The 23,414-nt window shown below is 40.9% G+C and overlaps 1 protein-coding gene across 1 annotated transcript in view; it reads left to right on the plus strand.

Annotated features, from left to right (window-relative positions):
- The window catches only part of SPIDR (scaffold protein involved in DNA repair), a gene marked incomplete at its 5' end in the record, with an annotated part of 358,863 nt that overhangs the window by 69,292 nt on the left and 266,157 nt on the right, over positions 1–23,414 (plus strand). The gene's annotated exons all lie outside the window — the stretch shown is intronic.

A 23,414-nucleotide genomic window follows, 5' to 3' on the forward strand; every position in this document is an offset into this window, starting at 1 on the left:
ATGTGTGCACACATGCACACACACACACACACAAAAGCAGGGAGGTTCATTTCTCTATCATTCTGTGTAGATGGAATAGTTTCTGAAGGATTATCAGAAGGTCTTTGCATAGAAATTTTATAATTCTTATGCCAAGGCTGTCTAAATTGTTGAAGTGCTTCTGTATAACATGGTGGAATGCCATAGGAGAGTATATCCTTATAGCAAATGTATAATATAAATGGTGATTTTATATAAAGTTAACTGATATGGTGTTTTAATTTGTTGGTTAGATGGTCATATCATAGAAATACAGAGTAGAATTGACTTTTTAATTATAGCAAAATTTTAAGCCTAGGCCTACTTCTAGATGCAGTTTTGGTCCATGTATACTTAGTTATCAGTTAGTATCAAGATATTTAGATTAGTTTTAACATTCATCTGAGTCAGTCATATTTGGTTGAAAAAAAGAAGTGTTTATTTGAAGGTAAACCATGCATATTTAAATTCTTTGACTTCCTGGGTTAGTATTAATTACAACTTACTTTAAACATGATTTGAAATAATTATGAACAAATAATTATGTTATAATTTTGAAAAAGTAAGGTTTAAAGTACATTATAGTTTTAAGAGAGTAAGTGTTCAATATTCTTTAACGTTTTACTATGTTGAGAAAAATCATTTGACTGTGTAGTTCTGTTTTGATCTGGAGTCTAGGCCATAAAAATATCAGCATCAGAGTTAAAGACCTTATATGCTTGTTTGCTTTCACTTAGACATGGGATATCTGCTGCTGTAAGACGAGAGATCTATAAAAGTAGTAAATAATTAAGACTAAAAGCTAAAGGGTTTAAGGGTGAATAAACATCTGTCATTTCGTTGTTGACTTCTGCCAGTGTAGACTGCTGAATGTTTGTGGTTTGAATCTTGTTCACTCTGAGCATTCTAGGACTTGTGTGGGTTTCCCCCATATTAGGAGGTGATTGTGAGCTGCTGTAGTTCACGGTGAGATTGAACTATCCTAATGTTAGACCAAGGATGGCATTTTTGGAGTAGGAGAAAAGGAGGATGGCAAAAACTAAAGGAAGACTAGTGTTTTCTCTGAAAGAAAGTATATAGACTCGCTGCCACATTGTGTGCTCCTTGCCTTCTCCTTTGCATCTTACCTTTGTGGATGGGCTAACGTAACCTGTATGGGAATGACATAACTTTGGTACCTCTTACCTGTTCTGACAGCATCGCGTAAGACGACTGAACCGTGGCCCACGTTTTTCTCCAGGGCTTTCTGTGGAAGCGAGTCAGTGCACTGTTTCTGGCTTTCCGTGCCGTCCCTCCTCCCATTGCCAGTGCCTCGGGGTGCATTGGAAGTTTCCAGGTAAAGCAGTAGAGGAGGAGGCACAGAGGAGGGCCAGGGTGCGGATTCACAGTGTTCTGGGAGGGGCCCAGAGGAAGTGTTAAAAGTGAACCACATGGAGTAGGGGCTAAAACTTATCTGAATTACAAATGTACCAAACACTGAAAAGCCCTCATCATATTTCAGTATCTTGTATCATCATATTTAAAAACCGATTAAAATGGGAGCTGAGATTATTTTTAGCGTGGATTTCAACACCTTTCTTTGTGCTTGTGCCAAGAACACAGTGTTCTGTTAAGTCTTCAGTGACGAAGGTTACTGGCTTGCTGCCAGCCAGGGTCAAGTTCATTCAGATAAGTTTCAGTGTAGATTCTAAACTGAGTGAGGAACACTCCTCTGTCTTGGCATGTTAGGTGGGTCTGGAGAATTAGTTTTAAAAACAAGATTATTAATACTTTTGTCTTTCAGGGATGTGGTTTTTATGGCTTCATATACAAACAATGCTTTTGACACCGATATCACGTTTTTGTCTGTTTATTGACTCTCCGTGTCTGAATTGGTGAAACATCACTGCTCTCTTAACCATACCAGGCAAGTATCTAGTAGGTGCCGTATGAACTCTACTGTGTCATGTAAGGTGTTGCATTATACTACTGAAGAAAACACATAGTATTCAAAAGGTGCTTTCCTCAGTCACTAATGCAAATTAAAGCTGGAAAAGGTGGATTAAAAGCAAGAAAAATACTATCAAATGTCCATCTTTAAGGATTTTATTCAGCCTTTCACTCATTGGAATGAATGGTTCTTGCTTAGTTTCTTGGTTTTTTTCTCACTTACCAACTTTGTTTTCCACTGTCAGAAATGCCCTGACCCTGTTGTATTAAAAATGCAGTAAGTATACAGAAAGCTAATGATTAGAGCAGCTTTGCCTGAAAATTATACATTTAAACAATTTTTTTCCAAAACTAATTTGCATATGTGTAAGTGAGTGAGCAAACATATCTTGCCTCATACTAGCTCGCTAGATCCTTGGAAGTTTACTTTTTTTCCTTTTCATTCTAGTATTTAACCAAGGATATGAAGTTTCTGTTGATATTGATAAAGGTTTTAAAGAAGTCTTGCATTACTGTCTGTTGGAATATGTGATTTTGGGGGGTGATGTCTGCTAATATTTCTTTTTTTGTGATTGATCACTGTCTTATTCATAATGCCTTTCTGGAATCTGGCAGGATGCCTTGTCCTCAGCTGCTCACCATGTACTGACAGCTTGGCCAGTTAATGGATGACAGTCGCATCACACATCAGACTTATGATGATGGGGCATTTAGGTATGGGAACATATTTTATATCAAAAAATAATCAAATGAAGCAAATCATAAATATATGCTTTTACAGGCTTATATTAAGTATTTAAAGCCAAACATGTTAGCAAAAGCTATAATATGAACATCTCTTTCAGGCATTTTTCTGCATGGGTTACTTTTGCTGGGCTTCCAGTAAAGCTTGAACAGAAGAAACTTTTTTTCCCCCATCAAATCTTCCTTTGGCAAAAATACTAATTTATTGCTCTTCCAAGGACCTTTGAACAGTATTAAATGCTGTTAATGTAGATTGAGTATACATAAATTTCTCAGAAAGCCTTAGAATGTTGAATGCTGGAAGGAGTATACTACTTCCTTCCCCTCCTTCCTCAGGAGACATGTCGTAGCGCTAGTCGAAAGCTAGGGTTTGAGTATCACGTCACCACAGTGCCCTTCTTGCTCCCACTGTGTCCTTTGTCATAGCTCCCAGTAAGCACTGCCTTACGCGCCTTTCTCCCCAACTGGACTGAAGTTGCCTGAGGGCCTGGGTCATCGTGAACGAGTGAGTAGAGGTAAGACAGGCGGCTGGGTAGAGGCAGGGATTGTTTGAAAACACTGCTGGCAAGACTCATACACTCATGAGTTAAATACCTGCATCTGTGGTGAAAGCAGAACTAAATACAACTGTTCAAACATTCAATTCTCATGAAAATAGAATCGGTGATATTATACTTTTTATTCTGTATTTATTCCCTTAAATTTCTCTACTTTTATCAGACAGTCTTATGCCTATATTGAGGGTGACAGGACAAAGTTGAGGGATCAGAGCATGATTTCTCACTCTGAGTATCTGTCAGTACTGAAACTTTCATATCATATTGGAGAATACTTAACAAAATATGTGTCCTGATACCATCGGAATTTTCATCTGTGAGAAAAACTAAGTAGAGAAAGATTCTGTACTTAATTAAGGGAAAGAGTTAAAGAAATGAGTGTGTAATAAGCATGCATGATCACATGGCTTGGCCATTTGAAAATGTATTACCAAAATTTCATATGATAATTAAATTCCAAGTAGAGAGCTCGTTAACAAAGCTAATGCGTCTCATAGGTTGAACGTGTGGAAATGATCTGTATAACGTATATTTCCAGGAGAAATTGTAATGAAAAACATTCCTGAGTAGACAGCACATTTGAGGTAGGTGGGGGCAGGGAAGGGTTGCATCTGATACCTAAAATAAGACCAGTATATACATAAAGCCCTAGAAAATTTGGATGTTGAACTTCAGTTTTTAAAACTTGTACAGTAAGGACGTCTGCTATTATGTGGGTTTCTGACTGATATACAGAGTCCTAGAGGATCTTGCTTATGTATATTTTTCTCATTCAGTTTCCACAGTGGCCCTGTTGAGGTGGGCATTACTGTCTCTGTTGTGCCTGTGGGAAGATTTGGCTGAGTCTCAAATTAAAACCTTGCCCAGCATTACTCTGCTGGTAAAGGGCAGATGAGGACAACAATGGAATCTTTGATTTAGGTCTTAAGAGAAAAAGAATCTCCTTGTATTCTCATCAGTTTAAGTTGAGTGCTCATGTAAAAGGTTTTGATTCTTAAATAAGTAGGAAATTAAGGAATAGGGGGAAATGTGAATTTATCAACGGGGATTGTAAGGGAACACATTAAACTTTCTATACTAACATGTTTCTTGTTCATCTTTTACTTAGAGTCTTCCATCCAAATTTCTGGGCCTTGACACACCTTGCGATTTGGATCTAAGCGGGGGGGGTGGGAAATCATTCCACTGTGTTTCCACGTCCCAACACCCACTCCCTAGCCACCAGTCAGAACTTGTGCTTATCTTGCCTGTGTTGGAGACGTCAGCACACTGCTCTGCTTAGTGTGTATCTTATAGTTTTTAAAGATGTCCCACTAGGTTGTAGGATGTCTACGTGAAAAAAGCACTGAGTGTGGAGGGGTTTAGGAAGGCCAAGAGAAGGAGGACATTTGCCTAAGTCAAACTTCTTTCCTTTATCTTATTTTTACTCCATCATTTCACTTTGGTATGGGCTGCATTCTTTCTGTGGTATGATGGAGCAAGATAGCATTTATTTTCCTCACCATATGATTTCTGCTTCTTTTACTGAGCTGAGCTTCTAAGAAGGAAAGCTCAAAGAGCCTCAAACTCATTTCCATAAATATGTGCCTTTGTTTTTTTTACTTATAAGAAAGAGATTTGAAATCTGGAATTTCGAGTTCTGAAAAAAATTTGGGGAGGAAATGAGAAAGAAAGGAAAGGAGATTTCTTATGTGTTGGGGATGTAGTGTTTTTAAGCTGCATTAAGGTTAGTAAATAATATTAGAGGACATTAAATATGCATATTAAATATAAATATGCGTATTTGTGAGTGTTTACTCACTAAAATGTTCGTGGCTTACACGTATTTTATTCTGACAGTCTTTGCTCTCCACCCTGGTAAGAATTGCCATACTTATTTATCAAATCTGTTAACAAGTAAACTGGGCTTTGGGCAGACCATTTCATTTTATTTTTTAATTTTAAAGAAATAAATATTGAGTGATTATCTTATTTTTTTCCCAAATAACTGTATGTCCAAAATGATAGGTTTACAGGTACGTTCACTCCTGAGTTTGGCCCATTTTCCTGTGGTGGCAGGAGACAGGACCTAACACAGATTTTCTTAATTTAAGATTAAGGTTTAAGGCTAAGATCTCCTTCTCTCTGCCCCACAGCAGTCTTGTGAAGAGAAGATGATTAAATACATTCACACCTGTGCCGTCTGCAGTTGTCTCTAAATATGGAATGTCATTGGCTTAGATTGTCTCATAAGAATTTCTCAGTTCTAGAGCACTTTCTCACCTTTATATCAGTAGGAAAATTTTAAAGATTTTGTTGTCATGTAATATATTTCTTTCTTTTTTATGGGTTTTTGTCCTGCCCATAGTTATTTATGTTTAAGAAGTTAGGATGGGGCTTCCCTGGTGGCGCAGTGGTTGAGAGTCCACCTGCCGATGCAGGGGACACGGGTTCGTGCCCCGGTTCGGGAAGATCCCACATGCCGCGGAGCGGCTGGGCCCGTGAGCCATGGCCGCTGAGCCTGCGTGTCCGGAGCCTGTGCTCCGCAACGGGAGGGGCCACAGCAGTGAGAGGCCCGCGTACCGCAAAAAAAAAAAAAAGTTAGGATGTAAGATACACACACACACACACCTCTTTTTTTTTGAGTTTTCTCTGCATTATTAACTGATAATCACAATAACTTTTCTATAGTCTCTCTAGCTGGAGGTAATTAGAATTAATGTTTTTGTATAATTTATTTTCATCTTAAGACATTAACTCTTAGTGTGAGTGGGGTTTCCTGGACATCTGGTAATGAGAATGAGGCGTTTTACTTCTATAGATTTTTAGTAGAGTTCTGTTTTTATATTATTTGTGGCACATTAGATGAAGAATTCATATCACCTCTGTTATCATTGTGTTGGAACACTGTTAGTCCCAAACGTTGACAGTGGCACAGTCAAGGCGTCTGCTTGTTTGGGAGCCCCAAGTCCCAGTTCTGTGTGTCAGAGCATGTGAAGGAGTCTGAGATGGCCTTCCTTTTTGGCCGTACCCACAGGGGCAAAATCGAAAAGAGAGTTAATGAATACAGTATAGTGATTTTATGTCTTACCTTTTCTTCCAGGATGAAGGTGGGGTATGAATTTGTTTTAATTCTTTCTGTTTTCCTCGAAAATTAACTTAACCGCTGCAGATAAACTTGAGATTAAATCTCAACTTTATGCCTTATAGAGTTTGTATGTGTCCTACAGTTTAGGGTAGAGAGCATCCCACCTCTGAAGAAAGTACAGTAATTGTGGGGGTGTGTGTTTCATGTATTTTTTTGTGTCTCAAGAATATATCATAAATGGTAGTTCTCATTTTGGAATGTACCACTAGCTTTCTCCTCCCAGGTATTCTTCCTTCTTTGAAAGATGGATCCTCAGTAATGACAAACCGTAACAGTGTGGTCAGGATTGGCTTTCATACTGAATCATATGGATGTATGTATATGTGTAAAACTGTTTGAAAGAGCCTGGAACACTCTTTTTACAGAAATGGAGAGTGGCTTTCCCAGAAAACAGGCAACAAGAATCATTGCTGTGTGGCTGGTTATTTCTCATTAGTCCTTAAGCAGCCAAAGGATATCACTCTCAAATTGTAATTCAGTTTATTCTGCTCATTCTGCTCACCTTGGAGCCTGGAGAAATTTATTCTGCTCACCTTGTTTGCCATTGATTCATCTGTATAGGAACAAGTCCCAGGGTAGGAGGCCTGTGGATGCTTGTGGACCAGGCAAGTGATACAAACCATTAGGGCCCAGAGGGCCTGGCTGAGCACAAGAACTGTTAGTAAGCTCTAGCCAGCTGTTGCCTTGCAGGAGTGTGATTTCAGCACTGCCAGATCCTCTCAGTTTCAAGAGAAGCTATCAATCAGATCTGCCTGTGAAATCTCCCAATTTCTACATGTAGGCAACTAGTTCAAAGAAAAATAAAAACAAAAAGTGAAAAACTCTGTAGGGCAAAAAGCAAAAATGAAAACTTCTCTGCTGGCTGCCAGTTTGCCTCCTGTGCTTTAAAGTATCTTTACAAGTTTGGCTTGTTTAGATTCCACATATAAGTGATACCATGCAGTACTTGTCTTTGTCTGCCTGACTTATTTCACTTAGTGTAATGGCCTCAAGCTCCTTCCATGTTGTCGCAAATGGCAAGATTTCACGGTCTTTATTGTGGCATGGGCAGCCTCCTGTGTGCAGTTGCCACTTGTCTGCCCTCGCTGCAGGCCTGTGGCTGTTCTACTGGATGTGCCCTTGCTGTGTACAGCGCAGCGCTTCTAGCAAAAGAAGGAATCCACAAATGTTTGGGCGTGTTACCTCTAAAACTTTTCTTCTGTCAGAGAAGACCAGGTAAACACATATGGGTATTTCTGGAAGCATGAAGCTTCTTCTGGAGCATTGAGCTTTACAACAAGCTGTGGATGAATCTGCTCCATTCTGGCAATTACAGAGGTGGCTCTGCCTGGCCTCTTTTGGTACCAGGTTCACACAGTCCACATACCACAGGCAAGGACGGAAGCCTCCTCAATCCCAGAGTTCCCTTCCCCCAATCGGCAAACACTATTATTAAATTCTTCCAGAGATGTAAGTAAATGTATATGAAGATATGTCCCCTGACCTCTGTAAACAAATGACAGCATACTTGACACATAGCTCTGCACACGAAGTAACACATTTAGTGTGCCCAGACCCTTCCATAGTAGCTCAGGAAGTCTCCTTTTTACCGCTGTGGCACAGTGTCCGCACGTGGTGATACCGTTATCCATTTAGCTATTCCTATGTGGGTGGACTTTCAGATTGTCTCCCATCTTTTACTTATGAAACAAAGCAACCCTTGTGCACATGCAATTTTGCACATGAAAATGCACATTTTTCCAAGTTCTATTTCTCTCCCTACTTTAAAACCTCTTTTGCTATGTGTCCTCGATGTCTAGACGAAGTAGTTTATTTTCCTAGAATCTTTTTTCCATTTACTCCTATTTTAAGAGTCTTAAATATTATTCAATGTAAACATTAAATAAATTGACTTGTCTCCCACTCTGGATTGTTAATTATGCTATTACCTCATTCCTACAGAGACCAGAATGGATGGCCTACTGTATTAACCTCTGTTTTAAAGATGTTCTTCCAGGCAAGGAGAAATAAAGAGATTATAAAAACAGGTGAAAGATAAGGACTGGAGATGTAGATTGGATCGTGGGGAAAATTGACTTAATTCTCTAGCTTCTTGTATGTGCTGCATAAGATGCTGAGGGATATGGAGAAGAACACACACACACACACACACACACAAGATGCTGAGGGATATGGAGAAGAACACACACACACACACACACACACAAGATGCTGAGGGATATGGAGAAGAACACACACACACACACACACACACACGTACAGTGCCCCTGTAAAAAACCTGATAGGAGCCAGAGCAAGATAAGGCTAATGCCAGGCGGTATGGGTGAAGAGGTCCTTGAGGCAGGTGGTAGGATGAGAGTGATCAGAAAAGCCTTTGTGGAGCTGACTCCTCAAGGCTAAGGCATGTCTGCCTGAGAGAGCAGTGCACAGAGCCTGAGGTGGGACTAGAAGGTGAGGAGTGCAGGCAGCTGACTCTGTGGTGTGGAGTTGGATTACGGGGTTTGAAGTATGAGCTCAGGCCCCAGGGAATGCTAAGTATTGGCCTCTAGCCCTGGCCCCAGGAGCTCCTGTGTCCTTGACTGGGACAGGGGGCTGCTCTGGTTCCCGAGCGGGAGTTCCTGAGTCTGCTGAGTGGGGTGTTGGGGCCTTCACTGGCGTGTGCAGCGTGGGGCCAGTGTGTGCGTGGACAGGAGGAGAAGAGAAGAAGGTTCCAGGGAGGGGAGTTCAGGTTGGGAGACCAGTGTTTCTAATGGCCCTGTTCTAGACAGAGTATGCTTGGGAATGGAGAGAGCGAGGAGTGTTAAGATTTATTGATGAATTAGTTTCAGTTCGGCTTGATGTCAAAGAGCACACAGAGTAGAAGATAAAATCGCCATGTGCTGAGGCTGATACCCTGGAGCACTGGCTGCCTGCGGGCGCAATGGAAATCTCAGAACGGGTGACTCTGAAGGGGAAGGCTGTTAGTTCAGTTTTATCATGTGAGGTTGAGTGAGATATTCAAATATAAATGTCTCAGGCATTTGTAAAGATGAGTGAATTAGGGATAAAAAAGCAGGAGGCATAGATTTGGGAGTTGTCTATAATTTTTTGGCTTTTGGAATCTCAGGATTGAAAACTAAAATCTTTATATAGAGAGAACCCAAGTACCCAGTTTCTAATCAGTGCCATAAAATTCTTCCTTGGTGACAAGTATTTTGATGCCAAGGTTTTGTGTTTTCTTTATAAGTTGTGGTAGGTAGAATTCTAAAATGACCTCTGACATCCTCATTCCCGGCAGTACCCTGCATCATCCCTGCGACGGTGACTAGGATGGTATTTACTCCCATGATTAGGTTTTGTTATGTAGCACAGTGGACTTGAAGACAAGAGTTGATCCTCAGTGGGCCTGACCTGATCCCATGAGCCCTTTAAATCTGGGTCTAGATGTCAGAGACTGAGGAAGTCAGAATTGGAAGCAGGAAAGGGATTTATGTAATATTGCTGGTTCTCAGTTGGAAGAGGCCACAGGGCAAGGTATGTGGCAGCATCTAGGAGCTCACAGTGGACCCCGGCCAACAGCCAGCCAGCAAGGAAATAGAGACCTCAGTCATAAAGCCGAAAGGACCTGAATTCTGCCAACAAGAAAATGAACATAGAATTGGGTTTTTCTCCAGAGTCTCCAGGGGAGAAGTAAGCCCAGCCATACCTTGATGTCAGCTTTGTGAGCAGAGGACCCAGTTAAAGCGAGCAGGGGACTTCCCTGGCGGTCCAGTGGTTAGGACTCTGTGCTTCCACCGCAGGGGGCGTGGGTTCGATCCCTGGTCGGGGAACTAAGATCCCGCAGGCCATGCAGTGCCCACAAGAAAACAAACAAAAACAACCCAGCAAGACTTCTGGCCTGCAGAACTACTAGCTAATAAGTCTGTGTGACTACAGTCCCCTGAGTTTGTGGAAACTTGTTACACACGATAGAAAAGTAACATAAAGCTTGTGGACAGCATTCACAGGGCACAGGTAGTGCATGTTGTTACGTAAACCCACACGTTTAAGTGAGTGGGAATATGTCAACATAAAGAAGTTAAATATGTCCATGCCTCTCTCTCGCTTTGTCACAGCTTACCCTTCCCCCTCCCCATATCCTCAAGTCCATTCTCAAGTATGTCTGTGTCTTTATTCCTGTTTTACCCCTAGGTTCTTCATGACATTTGTTTTTTTCTTAAATTCCATATATATGTGTTAGCATATGGTATTTGTCTTTCTCTTTCTGACTTACTTCACTCTGTATGACAGACTAGGTCTATCCACCTCATTACAAATAGCTCAATTTCGTTTCTTTTTGTGGCTGGGTAATATTCCATTGTATATATGTGCCACATCTTTATCCATTCATCAGATGATGGACACATATATACACTACCAAACGTAAGGTAGATAGCTAGTGGGAAGCAGCTGCAAAGCACAGGGAGATCAGCTCAGTGCTTTGTGACCGCATGGAGGGGTGGGATAGGGAGGGTGGGAGGGAGGGAGACACAAGAGGGAAGGGATATGGGAACATGTGTATATGTATAACTGATTCACTTGTTATAAAGCAGAAACTAATACACCATTGTGAAGCAATTATACTCCAATAAAGTTGTAAAAAAAAAAAAAAAGTTAAATAGCTGGCAAGAAACTCTGCTGCTGGCATCCCAGCACAGTGAAGGGTCATCTTCACTCTCCCTCCCTCTGGGAGCCTTCGCTGGCCCCCACCCCTGGGTCTGGTTTCGTGCCCTTCTTCCATACCTTATAGCACTGTGTCCTTGCTCCTTCCGTGGCATGTAGCACACTCTGTTGTAACAGATGATTCCCTGTCCATAACCAGCCCACGTCTGTCTTCGTGTTTGTCCAGCAGCATCGAACAGAGCACTTGTTCGTCAGTGGTTGTTAAGTGAATGAAGGTGAGGAGGGCAGATGGAGATGGTAAGAACACAGTGATTCCAAAGCCAGATCAGAAATTGTGGGATGGTGAGATAAGTGGTTATTAACAGAGTCAGGAGGAGTTGAGGCGTCGAAAAGGTGGTTTTGTGAGGGACATCTCACTGTGGAGTGCAGTTCATTTAGAGTGAAATAGTACCAAACAAGATTTCGGAAATTAGGGTAAAAAGCAGGTCCTTGGTGCCTCACGTTGTCTTGCAGAGGTGAACATGCTGTGCGTCTTGATAGAAAATCAACGTGGTCACGCACTCTAGACATAGGAAAGAAAGCCACATGTGGTCTTTTATGAAAAACTTAATAGTTTCTTTCTTGTTAATACCACTTAAATATTTTTAAAGCCTATTATTGACTAAAAATATATATGCAATACTGTTTCTTGCTTAATGGTGGAAAAGGTCTGTTCTGTGAATATTTCTAAGCATCAGGGAAAGAATTCTGGACATGGTAAAAAAGAAAAATTAGAAAGAGAGATAGCGGGGTGGGATATGAAGTTTCCATTGAGTTTCTGTTGTCTGCAGGTGGAGGAGATAGGAACAACTTCTACCAGAGGTTCCTTAGACCTTATTACGAAAGTTGTATTAAACTCAAAATGATAATTTGTGTTAATTCATTTAATGACAAAGAACTGACTAGTAGTGTGGTCTTTGTGACTAGGGTACATTTTACAGGCAAGTGGAAATAAACTCTAGAAGTTGCCATTTATTACAGAGACTAGATGCTTATTGTGTGAGGTTTTGTATGTGAAGAGGGCAATGCAGGGCATTGTAAAATGAAGAGGAATGTGACCAGGACTCTTACCGTGTAGGGGCAGATGAGTGAGAGTGGTCTTCCTCTGGCCCTTTAGTCAATATCATCACCAGACATTTTTCCAGAAGAGCTTTCTGCAAGGAATAGAGGAGAACAGCAGCCCCTAACAGACATGATTTGACTTCTGTGGGTGAACTTTACCCTAAACTGCATTGGCAAAGTTTCAAATTTATAATTAATGATAACCTGAATATACTACGTAAGGTTTTAAATAGATGTGAGACCACAAGTAGTTTCTTTAGTATTTTCTCAAGTTCTTAAGACACTTAATTCTCCCTCTTGACTTCCTCTTCATCTTAGGAACTGCAATTTCCTTTGTAGGAGCAACTTCTCGCTGGGCACCACTGTCTTTGGCCACTTCTGTCTTGGATGCCCTGTGTTTTCACCCAAAGTCATAACTGCATTGCAACACCAGGCCATTTCATCATCCTGTGAGTTGAGAAAGTCTAGCAGGAAATCACCAGTTGACTGTCCCCAGCACAAGCATTGTGTTTCTTGGTTGCTGTGTCATGATAGGCAGTTATGAAGGGGATGCTTTGTAGAAAGAACTTCTTTTCTAGGGTATATTTAAGAGTCTCATCATCTGGGGAACAAAATACATGTGGAAAGAAAATATTTTCACCATAGTCTGAAAAAGATCCTGTTCAGGGCTGTTTTCCTGTGGTCATATTAAATTCACTCATATTTAACAGTGACTCTTTTGGTTTGTCTATCTGCTTTTATGTGTTAAGGTATGTTATGTACACCCTCTGCCCCCCGCCATTATATGACTGTCTTTTCCTTTAATACGATGGAAGGTAATCTCTATTTGTTTTATCTCCCATTCTCTTCTGTTTTCTACACTTCAAGTCTGCTGCGTTCTGTTAATCTCATCTTCTCTGCACAGGAGCTGATTTCACGATTATCTCCTGAAAAGGTGGTTTCCTAGATGTAACAATGGGTCAGAACAGAAGTGGTTAGCCTATCCTGTGAGTAGTATCTAAAAATTTGGTTGCGGTCTCCTGGAGGGTCTTTTCGTGTGTGTGACATCTAATTTAGAAAGAAATCTGCTCTCCTCCCAGAGCAGAAGGAACCTCTTTAGTTTCCTTCTCTATTAACTGCAGAAGTGGTGCAAAGTTTATTTCCCCTTTGTTGCTGTTCAGATGGAACAGTTGCACCCAGGGCTCCCAACACTTCAGGGAAAGGTATATAGTGAAAAAAAAATTGATTTCTGCTATTGTTATTTAGAGGTCAGATAAAGAGAAGTTTTCAGTAAGTGAAGTGGTCAGAACTTACTTATTTCATATTCTCTCACAGGAAGTTTCTTTATGCCAGTCTGTACTCTTGGAGCCATGAATACAAAAACCAGGTTAGGCTTTCAAGCTCACAGTCTCAAAGAAGGACAGACATGTATACAAATAGTACATAGAAATAGAACTGGGTACAATATGTAGTGGTGGCAAAAAGAAAAGCCCTTTGTGGGTTAGGAAGAACTCCATTGTAGGTACAAGCTAAAGCAATACGGGAACTGTTAACGGTAGACTCGCCGTGGTGGGTGTGTGGGTGCTCACTTCATAATAGATGGTTGGGGTGGGGAGAAGGGTTTCATGGATGATGGATGCTGTAACAAAGTCTTCAGCATTGAATGAGAGTTCGCCAGGTAGAAAAGAAGGAGCAGGGGCATTCCAGGTAAAATAAATAGTATATTAAAGGAGAAAGAAAAGAAAAGAATTCAGTAATTTGGTGTAGCTGAGTTAGGCCTTTTTATGAAAGAGCAATAGGAAATGAGCTTAGAGAATTAAGATCATGAGGGTATTGAATGCCAAGCTGTTTATTTGCCTTTTACTTATGTTTGCAAAAGACAGAGTTCTGCATCCATCAGAACAAAACAAAACTCTCACCTTTCTTGACTGTACTTCCCCTGCAGCTTCTGCCTCATTTCCCAACTCCTGTGTAAAGCAGAACTCCTTGAGACGTGTCTTTATGTTTCTGTCTTTAATATCTCTTCTCTGCCTCTGGTCCAGCTTCTGCCCCTGAGCATGGTGCTGTTCCCCAAGGCCGCAAAGTTTCAGTCCAAAGGCAGACTCTTCATTCTCATCCCACATGACTTAGCAGCAGCACTGGCGCTGCTGATCACTTGCTCCTCCTTAAAAACTACAATCAGAGATTTTTTTAAGAGGGAAGAGAAAGAAAACCATTACAGAGTATATATGTTGCTTCATAAAATTGTTGTTTCAGTTGTAGACATACATGTCTTGCCAATTGAAATTTGTGTTGTAGTAAAAAGTTTGAAATCATTTGCAAAATTAGACAGAGCATGAGGGTTAAGAACGTGGACAGCATGGTTTCAGATGGGCCAGGCTGGGGTTCCAGTTGTCATTGTTCTACCTAGAAGCAACTTAACCTCTTTGGGCCTTCTCTGAAAAAGATTAGGAAAAACTCTCTCATAGGCATATAGCAAGGATCAAAAGAGATCATGAAAATAAAGCCTCTGGGTTTTCTTCCAAAAAAGCCAAAAGAGATCGGGAGAGCTCCTAAATAGATGGCTCGGTTAGAAATGCTCTGCCTAGAGCTTTCTGGGATGTGGTGGTCATATTTTTATCCCAGCTGCTTGTATCGTTTGCCCTCTGGCTCTGCTGTGCTGACCACAGGACAACTCCCCACAGATGGAGGGCTCCTTATTCCTTCATATTTCTGCCCCCTGCTGTTGTCTTTGCTTAGAGTTCACTCTTCTTTCCCAACTCCATCCCTGCCTGTGAAGTATCTACTCAATTTCAAGTCACCTCTTCTGGGAAGACTTTCCCATCAACCTTCCTTGCCCATAAACTTGAGCCCTCGCTCCCTGTGAATCCTCCCATGACCCACATCTACTATAACGCCTATCACTCTTTATGTTACTAATGTTTGCCTTTCTGTTCCTTCTTCTATATTACAGGTTTCTTGAGGCCAAGAAAAATGTTTTATTTATCCTTTGTCTCCAGCCTAGAACAATGCCTGGTACGTGTTATTAACGTTTGTTGAGTGAGTAGGGATAGGAAGGCTTGTAATTTGCTAAGGCAGTGCTGGCCATTGGGATAAGTAAGATAATATACTATTTCTATTCCTAAGAATCTTTTTTTTTTTTAAAGGAGTTCTCATTAGCTACACTCTTTATTTTTTATTTTTATTTTTAGTTTTGGCTGTGTTGGGTCTTCGTTGCTGTGCACGGGCTTTTTCTAGTTGCAGCAAGCGGGGGCTGCTCTTCGTTGTGGTGCATGGGCTTCTCATTGCGGTGGCTTCTCTTTGTTGCGGAGCACAGGCTCTAGGCGTGAGGGCTTCAGTACTTGTAGCACGCGGGCTCAGTAGTTGTGGCTCGCGGGCTCTAGAGTGCAGACTCAGTAGTTGTGGTGCATGGGCCTAGTTGCTCTGTGGCATGTGGGATCTTCCCAGACCAGGGCTCGAACCCGTGTCCCCTGCATTGGCAGGCAGATTCTTAACCACTACGCCACGAGGGAAGCCCTATTCCTAAGAATCTTATAGTGCTTTTTATATTTCTTCATTTAATTCTCAAGGTAACATTGTGAAGTAGGTATTATTATTCCTCTTTTATAGTTTGAGATATTGAGGCTCAGAATGGTTAAAAAACTTGTCCAGGTTATACCACTAGTAGATACCGAAGCTAGAATTTACAACCGGGTCTCTCTTGTATTTCCCATATTGCCTAGAGCATTTCTTTGTATGTATGTGACAGTGAATTAAAAATTTTAAACTGAGTTAGTGTCAAAAGTGAGCCATTTTGTGCCAGGAACAATAATTTTCCAAATCATATGTGATTTGAAAGAACACAATGTCTAAAATTATTAGCTGGTGCTAGGTACTATGCTATGCACAAAGGAGATGAAAAGGAAGAGGTACAGTGGCTAGAATTGGAATAAGGGTCTTCGAGAACTTATTCATTAATTATCAAGCTCTAGTGACCTAACTATGGAAAATGGAGGTAAACATGATAGTATTCAGATCACTGCTATGGAATGTATTCCTGAAATGGTATTATAAAACTTGATTAAAAATCTGCAGCTCATCCGAAAAAGAGTATTTCAAGTAGTATTTCAGATAGTGCTGCTGCTTTTAAAGATAAATGAAGATCACAACTTTCTCATAATCAAAAGGCTTAATTAAAAAAAATCATGTTTGTTAAAAATTCCACAGACTGAAGGTTTGGCCAAGATGGTGGAGTAGGAAGATCCTGAGCTCACCTCCTCCCACAGGCACTCCAACATTACAACTGTTTTCAGAGCAGCTATCGATGAGGACCATCTAAAGACTAGTGGAAAAGATTTTTCACAGCTAAAGTTAATAGACATAGAACCACACAAGACTGGTAGGAGGGGTGGAGCCATGGTATAGTCCAGACCCACAGCCCTGGGAGGGCAGCCACAGTCAGGAGGATAATCACAGTTGCAGCGGTTCTCCTCAAGGAGCTCCCCAGCCGGGGGTCCTGCACCAAGAAGGCAAGTCCCCAGAGTGCCTGTCTTTGAGGGACAGTGGGGCTTACTTTTGGGGGAGCCAGAGGGCTGTAGGAAACAGAGACTCTGCTCTTTAAGGGCACACACAAAATCTCACGTGCTCGGAGACCCAGTGCAGGGGCAGTAATGTGAAAGGAGCCTGGGTCAGACCCACTTGCTGATACTGGAGAGACTCCTGTAGAGGCAGGAGGCAACTGGGATTCCTCCTGGGAGCATAGATGCTGGTGGCAGCCGTTTTGGGGAGTGCATTCTCCCAGGAGGACACTTGGTGCTGGCAAGGGCCGTTTTGGAATCTTCCCTTTAGCCCATCAGTGCCAGAGGCTTACCCACCCATGAACCTGTCAGCACAAGCCCTGGGACCAAGCAGCAAGCTGCATGAGGACCCAGTCCTGTCCACCAGCAAGCCCAGGAGTTGGCCTCACCCACTAGTGGGCTAGCACCAGCCCCAGGGCTCCTGGGGCCTGCAGTCAGCCACCTGGGGCCCAACCCCACCCACCAGGGAGCTGGCAGCAGCCCCAGGACCCCCCAGGCCATGCAGCCAGTCATGCCAGCACCCAGCCCCAGCTACCAGGATGCTGGCAGCCACTGCCAGTGCAGGACCTGGCAGCCAGCTGGGCCAAGGACCAGCTCCACCTACCAGTGTGCCCACAGTATTCACCTGCCATAACAGAAGGGCCTACACAGCTCACATAGGGGCCACCTCTAGAGCATATAGCTCTGGTGACCAGAGGAGGTGTGCTGCAGGGCCCCCCCACAGGACATCTTCAACCTAAGGCCACTCATCCAAGATTAGGGAGCCTAACCAGCCTTTCTACTTAATACAAAGAAATAAAGAAAAAGAATTAGGCAAAATGAGAAGACAAAGGAAAATGTTCCAAACGAAGGAACCTCGGAAGAACTTAATGAAGTGGAGATAAGCAATCTACCCAGTTAAGAGTTCAAGGTAATGATTATAAAGATGCTTACAGAACTGAGGAGAAGAATGGATGGACACAGTGAGTTTAACAAAGAGTTAGAAAATTTAAGGGAGAACCAAGCAGAGTTGAAGAATGTAATAACTGAAATAAAAAATAGGCTAGAAGGAATCAACAGTAGGTTACAGGATACAGAGGAATGGATGAGTGAACTGGAAGACAGAGTAGTGGAAATCACTCAAGCTGAATAGAAAAAAAAATTTAAATGAGGATAGTTTAAGAGACCTCTGGAACAACATCAAGTGTACTAACATTATACACATTTGCATTATACACATTTGCATTATAGGGGTTTTAGAAGAAGAGAGAGAACTTATTTGAAGAAGTAGTAGCTGAAAACCCTCCTAACTTAGGAAAGGAAAGAGGCATCTAGGTCCTGGAAGCACAGAGTTCCAAACAAGATGAAACCAAAGAGGTCCACACTATAACCCGTAACAATTAAAATGACAAAAAAATAAAGATAGAGAATATTAAAATCAGCAAGTGAAAAGTAACTAGTATGTATAAAGGAACTCCCATAAGATTATAAGTTGAGTTTCAGCATAAATTTGCAGGCTAGAGGAGAATGGCACATATATTCAAAGTGATCAAAGGAAAAAACCTGACAACCAAAGAGTACTCTACCCGGCAAGGTTTTCATTGAGATTTGAAGGAAAGGCAAAGAGTTTTACAGACAAGCAAAAGCTAATAGAATTCAGCCCCACGAAAACAGTTTTACAAGAAATATTAAAGGTACTTCTCTAAGCAAAAAAAAGAAAGGCCACAACTAAAAATATGAAAATTATGAAAGGAAAAAAATTTTAAAAAGATATAAATTGGCCCACTTTGAATATATTTCTGAATTGTTTGGACTTAATTATTTTGCCTTGTTTGTGCAGTTTTGAAGTCTAAGTGTCTAAGTTCTCTTTTGTTTTCCTTCTTTTTATGTCTGTCCAGCAAAAAGAGGATGTTTTCCTGTTTGTCTCCACCTTGGGCCTCTATGTGATAGTTTACTTTTAGATGCGGTCCTCATTTTTAGCTGAGATTTAATCTTCTGATTTGTTCTGGACAGCTCATCTTTCGATTGTACCTAATTTAATCAAGGAGACAAGAAAGGCCATTTAAACAGTAGACAACACCTAATTTTAATAGACATGGTCAGGCGGATTTGTAGCTAAAACTGGTAGAAAGTTCGCAAGGTGTGTAATTCTCTTTATTTTGCTTTGTCTAGTTTAGAAGTTGTATATTTTTCTCTTTTTTGCTTTGGTAAAATAGATCAAGACTTAATAGCTATTAAGAAAACAAACAAAAAAATTTTTAGGGGCCTTTAAGAAAATAGCTCTAATTGTTTTATGTTTTCAAGCTGTTATAAATTTCTTGTTTAGTTTCTTTTAGGATAGTTGTCATTAAATCAGTAAGTTGTGGATGATGAAGAAAGGAATTTATATAGATTTGGGGCACTTACAAGTATGGTTAAGAGCTTCACACGGTAGAAAAGCTTTTTTGTTTGACCTCATTCGAGGTCATGTATTACCTGAATGGTTAAGGTTCATGTTAATGCTGGTCCAGTGTCTCAGAAATTTGGATTAAATGTTTTTAAGGTAGGACCCTTTCTATAAAAAAGCTCATTTCAAAACCTCTCAGTGATTTTTAGGGGCTTTAATTTTGTTAGGCATACTTTGAGATATTCGTTGAGCAATACTGAATCCAGTTATTGGCTAAATTAAATGTTGTAAACTTTGATTGTAAGAACCAGTTGCAGGAAGTTATATGAGGATTCCACAGGAAAAAGATTATCTGTTGCTGGCTCTGAAGCTGGGGGAGGCCATGTGGAAAGTCATGTAGGCTGGCAGCAGCCCCCAGCTGACTGCCAGCAAAAATTCAGGGACCTCAGTCCAAAAACTGCAAGGAACTGAATCTTCCACAACCATGCAAGCTGGGAAGAGGACCCTGAGCTCCATACGAGAAGCAACCAGCCAGCATCTTGATTTACCCTTGGGGAACTCTGAGTAGAGAACTCAGCCTGCCATTTCTGGACTCTCTAAGTTGGTGGTGATTTGTTATGACGCAGTAGAAAACCCAGTGTAGGGGTATGTCAGCCAGTCTAGGGATGCCCAGTGCCAGTGAGCCAGCTTACCCTTGGATTTTCTCTTCATAACTTTTGGTATTATACTGAGGTCAGAGTGGGTATCAGCAAATACTAATTGAGTTTTAAAATTTATTTCTACTTCCAATTTAGGTGATTTGAGTTTTACTTTTATTATAGCATATTAAGGTACATTGAGTGATGAGGAAAGAGTTTTGGTATTCTCCTTTGTTTACTTTTTGTTTTATTATTTTTTAAATCCGTGGTTGTCTTTACCTAGAAAAGAAATTGAGAAAAACCATTTTTATTGAAGCTCAGTTGTTCTGGAATGGGATTGGCAGACTGTAGCTTGCAGGCGACGTCAAGCCCCTTACCTGTCTTTGCAAATGAAGATTGATTGGAACGCAGCCACCCTCACTGGCTTATGTATTGTCTGTGGTGGTTCTCTAAGTCTTGAATATACATTATTAAAAGAAATATATCCAGAGGACTTCACTGGCAGTCCAGTGGTTAAGACTCCACCCTTCCAATGCAGAGGACGCACGTTTGATCCCTCGTCGGGGAACTAAGATCCCACATGCCACACAGTACAGCCAAAAAAAAAAATCCAGCCACAGCTGATTACCAGGATTGTGTAGACTATTTTGTACCTCTTACTCTACTCAAATAATGGAAAGTGTATTAAAATTAATAAAATTCTATAAACTCTGTGTGTCTGGAGTCCCTAAGACCATCCCCAGATTTAGTGATTTGTTGGGAGGAATCATTGGGCTTGGAAGTTGTTATACTTGAGGCTAAGGTTTTTTACAGGAAATGATACCAAGCACAGTCCACAGGGGAGAGGTGTGTCAGGAGCATTTGGGGGAACCAGCCATGAGCTTCCAAGAGTGCTCACCCAGAGGTTGCACAGGACACGCCTAGTCCTCGAGCAATGACTGTAGCAGCACGTGCAGAGTGTAGTAAGCTCACTGGTTCCTGGTGGGGTTTGGTCACACTGGTAACTATGCTTGGTGACTGACTGTAGTGACCAAACCCAGTCCCGCAGAAGGAAAGCAGTGCTCACCATAGATTACATGATTTGCAGAGACCGTCCAGACAGAATAGTACAGTGTGGCCAAGGTACTGAGTGTGCAAAATACTTCTATCAATTTGAATATTCCAAGAGATCAGTTCTCAAGTGCCAGTCAAGGGCCAGTGGGGAAAGCAGCCCTTCTGAGTGCACGTAGTTGGTTCAGCTCAACTGCTGAGTTAACACTCCTGAACACTCCATAGTAAGTGTTCAGAAACATACACAGAATTTTTGCTGGTTGTCGGTGTTCTGCTATACAGTGTTTTATATATATAGTTTCATGTATATATAAAATATTCTGCTAGTTCAACTATATTTCAGATATGTTCTTTTAGTGAATTGATTATTTTGTCAACATTATCTTTATTTTTCAAGTAAGAAAATCTACATGACTTCATGAATCAAGCCCAGCATAACTTTATAGTATCATGGGTCTTTAAAACTTCACCAAGATAAACATTGTTTTGTTTGAATTTACAGTTTAAACCAAGTATCTTCTTAAGAGTGGACTACTTTGTTGTTTCTAACTTTTAGAGACTGAAACAACCTGGCACTTCTTTTTCATAGTTCATGTTCTTGCATGAACGTTAAAGAGTAATCATTTTCAGAGTTGACTTATCTCCGTAATATTGTTTTAGCTCATTGTGGTCAATAAAATTCCCAACAGTATGTTAAACATTACCTTTTAGTTATTGAAATAATGATGAAATGAGCATTATAAAATATTATACCTTTTAAAATCCTTGATATTAATATAAAGTGCTTGCTGTATCACCTTTATTGACCCTCATGTTATGGAAAAATACACAGGACAGATTTCTTCTTTAGAGAGAATTCATTTTGCCATTCTTCACTTCATTAGCTGTTGAAATTAAATATGTAGACATATATATGTATGTGTATCTGTGTGTGTGTGTGTATATATAAATTTTCCTCTATTCTTTTGGCTGGCATTATTTTCTAGACAGAGCCTGGTGTAGTGTGTTGAGAATCCTGTGTGGATAGTGGGGATTCCTGAGATTATTCACTTACTTAACTTGTTGTGTGACTCTGGATGACTACATATAAATCATTTTATCTTCCTCTGTTTCAGTTTACCTAGTTTGCCCTCTTTCATCATGTTACATAAGATGTTGTCAGATGCTACCTGCCTGAAGTCTGATTGGGACCTTTTCAGCTAACCTCTGAAATAATTGCTTTTAATTAATTAATTAATTAATTTTTGGATGCATTGGGTCTTCATTGCTGCACACAGGCTTTCTCTAGTTGTGGCAAGTTGGGGCTGCTCTTTGTTGCGGTGCACGGGCTTCTCATTGTGGTGGCTTCTATTGTTAAGGAGCATGGGCTCTAGGCGCACGGGCTTCAGTAGTTGCAGCATGTGGGCTCAGTAGTTGTGGCTTGCAGGCTCTAGAGCGCAGGCTCAGTAGTTGTGGTGCATGGGCTTAGTTGCTCTGCAGCATGTGGGATCTTCCTGGACCAGGGCTCAAACCCGTGTCCCCTGCATTGGTAGGCGGATTCTTAACCACTGCGCCACCGGGGAAGTCCCTAAAATAATTGCTTTTAGATTTTCTTTACAGTGAGTGTTTTTGGCTTCACTGACTTGTGAACAAGTAGCTAGATACAAATCTCTAAAGAGCAGAATCTATATTTTATTAATCTTTATAGTCCTCCTGCTGTCCAACACTGAGCCTTGCTGTTTCCTGGTTTCAAACCCAAAGCAAACAAGGAGTCTGTGACTTTGATAGTCAATCAGAAATGCAGCTAGGAGCAGACTTGGGCATCACAGGTTTGAGACCAGCCAGCAACCTTGTAAATGGTGGGAAAGGAAACCCATCTGGCATATGCAGAACTGCACACCTCAAAGTCCAAAATAATGGTTATCCATGAGAATAATTGTGAGTTGTCAAGAAAATATGAAATTCTCTTCAGCATGTGATATTTTAGAAGATAGAAGAAGTAGAAGAAATTATGGAAAACTACAGCCTCCTCCTAGAGATCACAGTGTGGGAGGATGTATTAAAGGCCCCTGAGAAATCTCAGCACTTAATTTTATTCAACCGTGTTTATTCAAATTGATTTGACTCTGGAGCTCCCTTTTCTCAGAATGCCTGTTAACACCTCCTGGAACCCATATTTGGAGGGTACACCTTAGGCCCTGTGAGGCTGTGTAGTTGCTTTTCAGTGTTCTTGCTTTTGTTTATTCCCTTGTTCCTTAGGGCACTTACCTGGCTTGTTTCCTTTGAAGCCTTCTTTCTACCTTCTCTAGGATCCTCCCTCCATTTCTTCCAACCCATCTCCCCCCCTCATTCTGCATTGTGTAGGATTTTATTTTGTTTTAGTTTAGTTTAGTTTTTTTAAATTGAAGTGTGGTTGCTGTACAATATTATATAAGTTACAGGTATACGATGTAGTGATTCACAATTTTTAAACTGTATACTCCATTTATAGTTACCATAAAATATTGGCTGTATTCCCTGTGCTGTACAGTATATCCCTATAGCTTATTTTATACCTAATAGTCTGTGTAGTATTTTAATTCTTTGCCTTGAATAAAAGCAAAGCCTGACTCATAACCAGCAACAACCTGTGTCTTGCCTCTGGTTCTGTTTGCACAAATGAACAGATTAATCTTTTTGAGTATGTTTTCCTTTTTGCTTCCCTGTTAATTTTGAAGCCCCAGTTTTGAG

Source organism: Hyperoodon ampullatus, assembly GCF_949752795.1.
Source record: "Hyperoodon ampullatus genome assembly, chromosome: 17".
In the NCBI taxonomy this organism is placed as follows: domain Eukaryota; kingdom Metazoa; phylum Chordata; class Mammalia; order Artiodactyla; family Ziphiidae; genus Hyperoodon; species Hyperoodon ampullatus.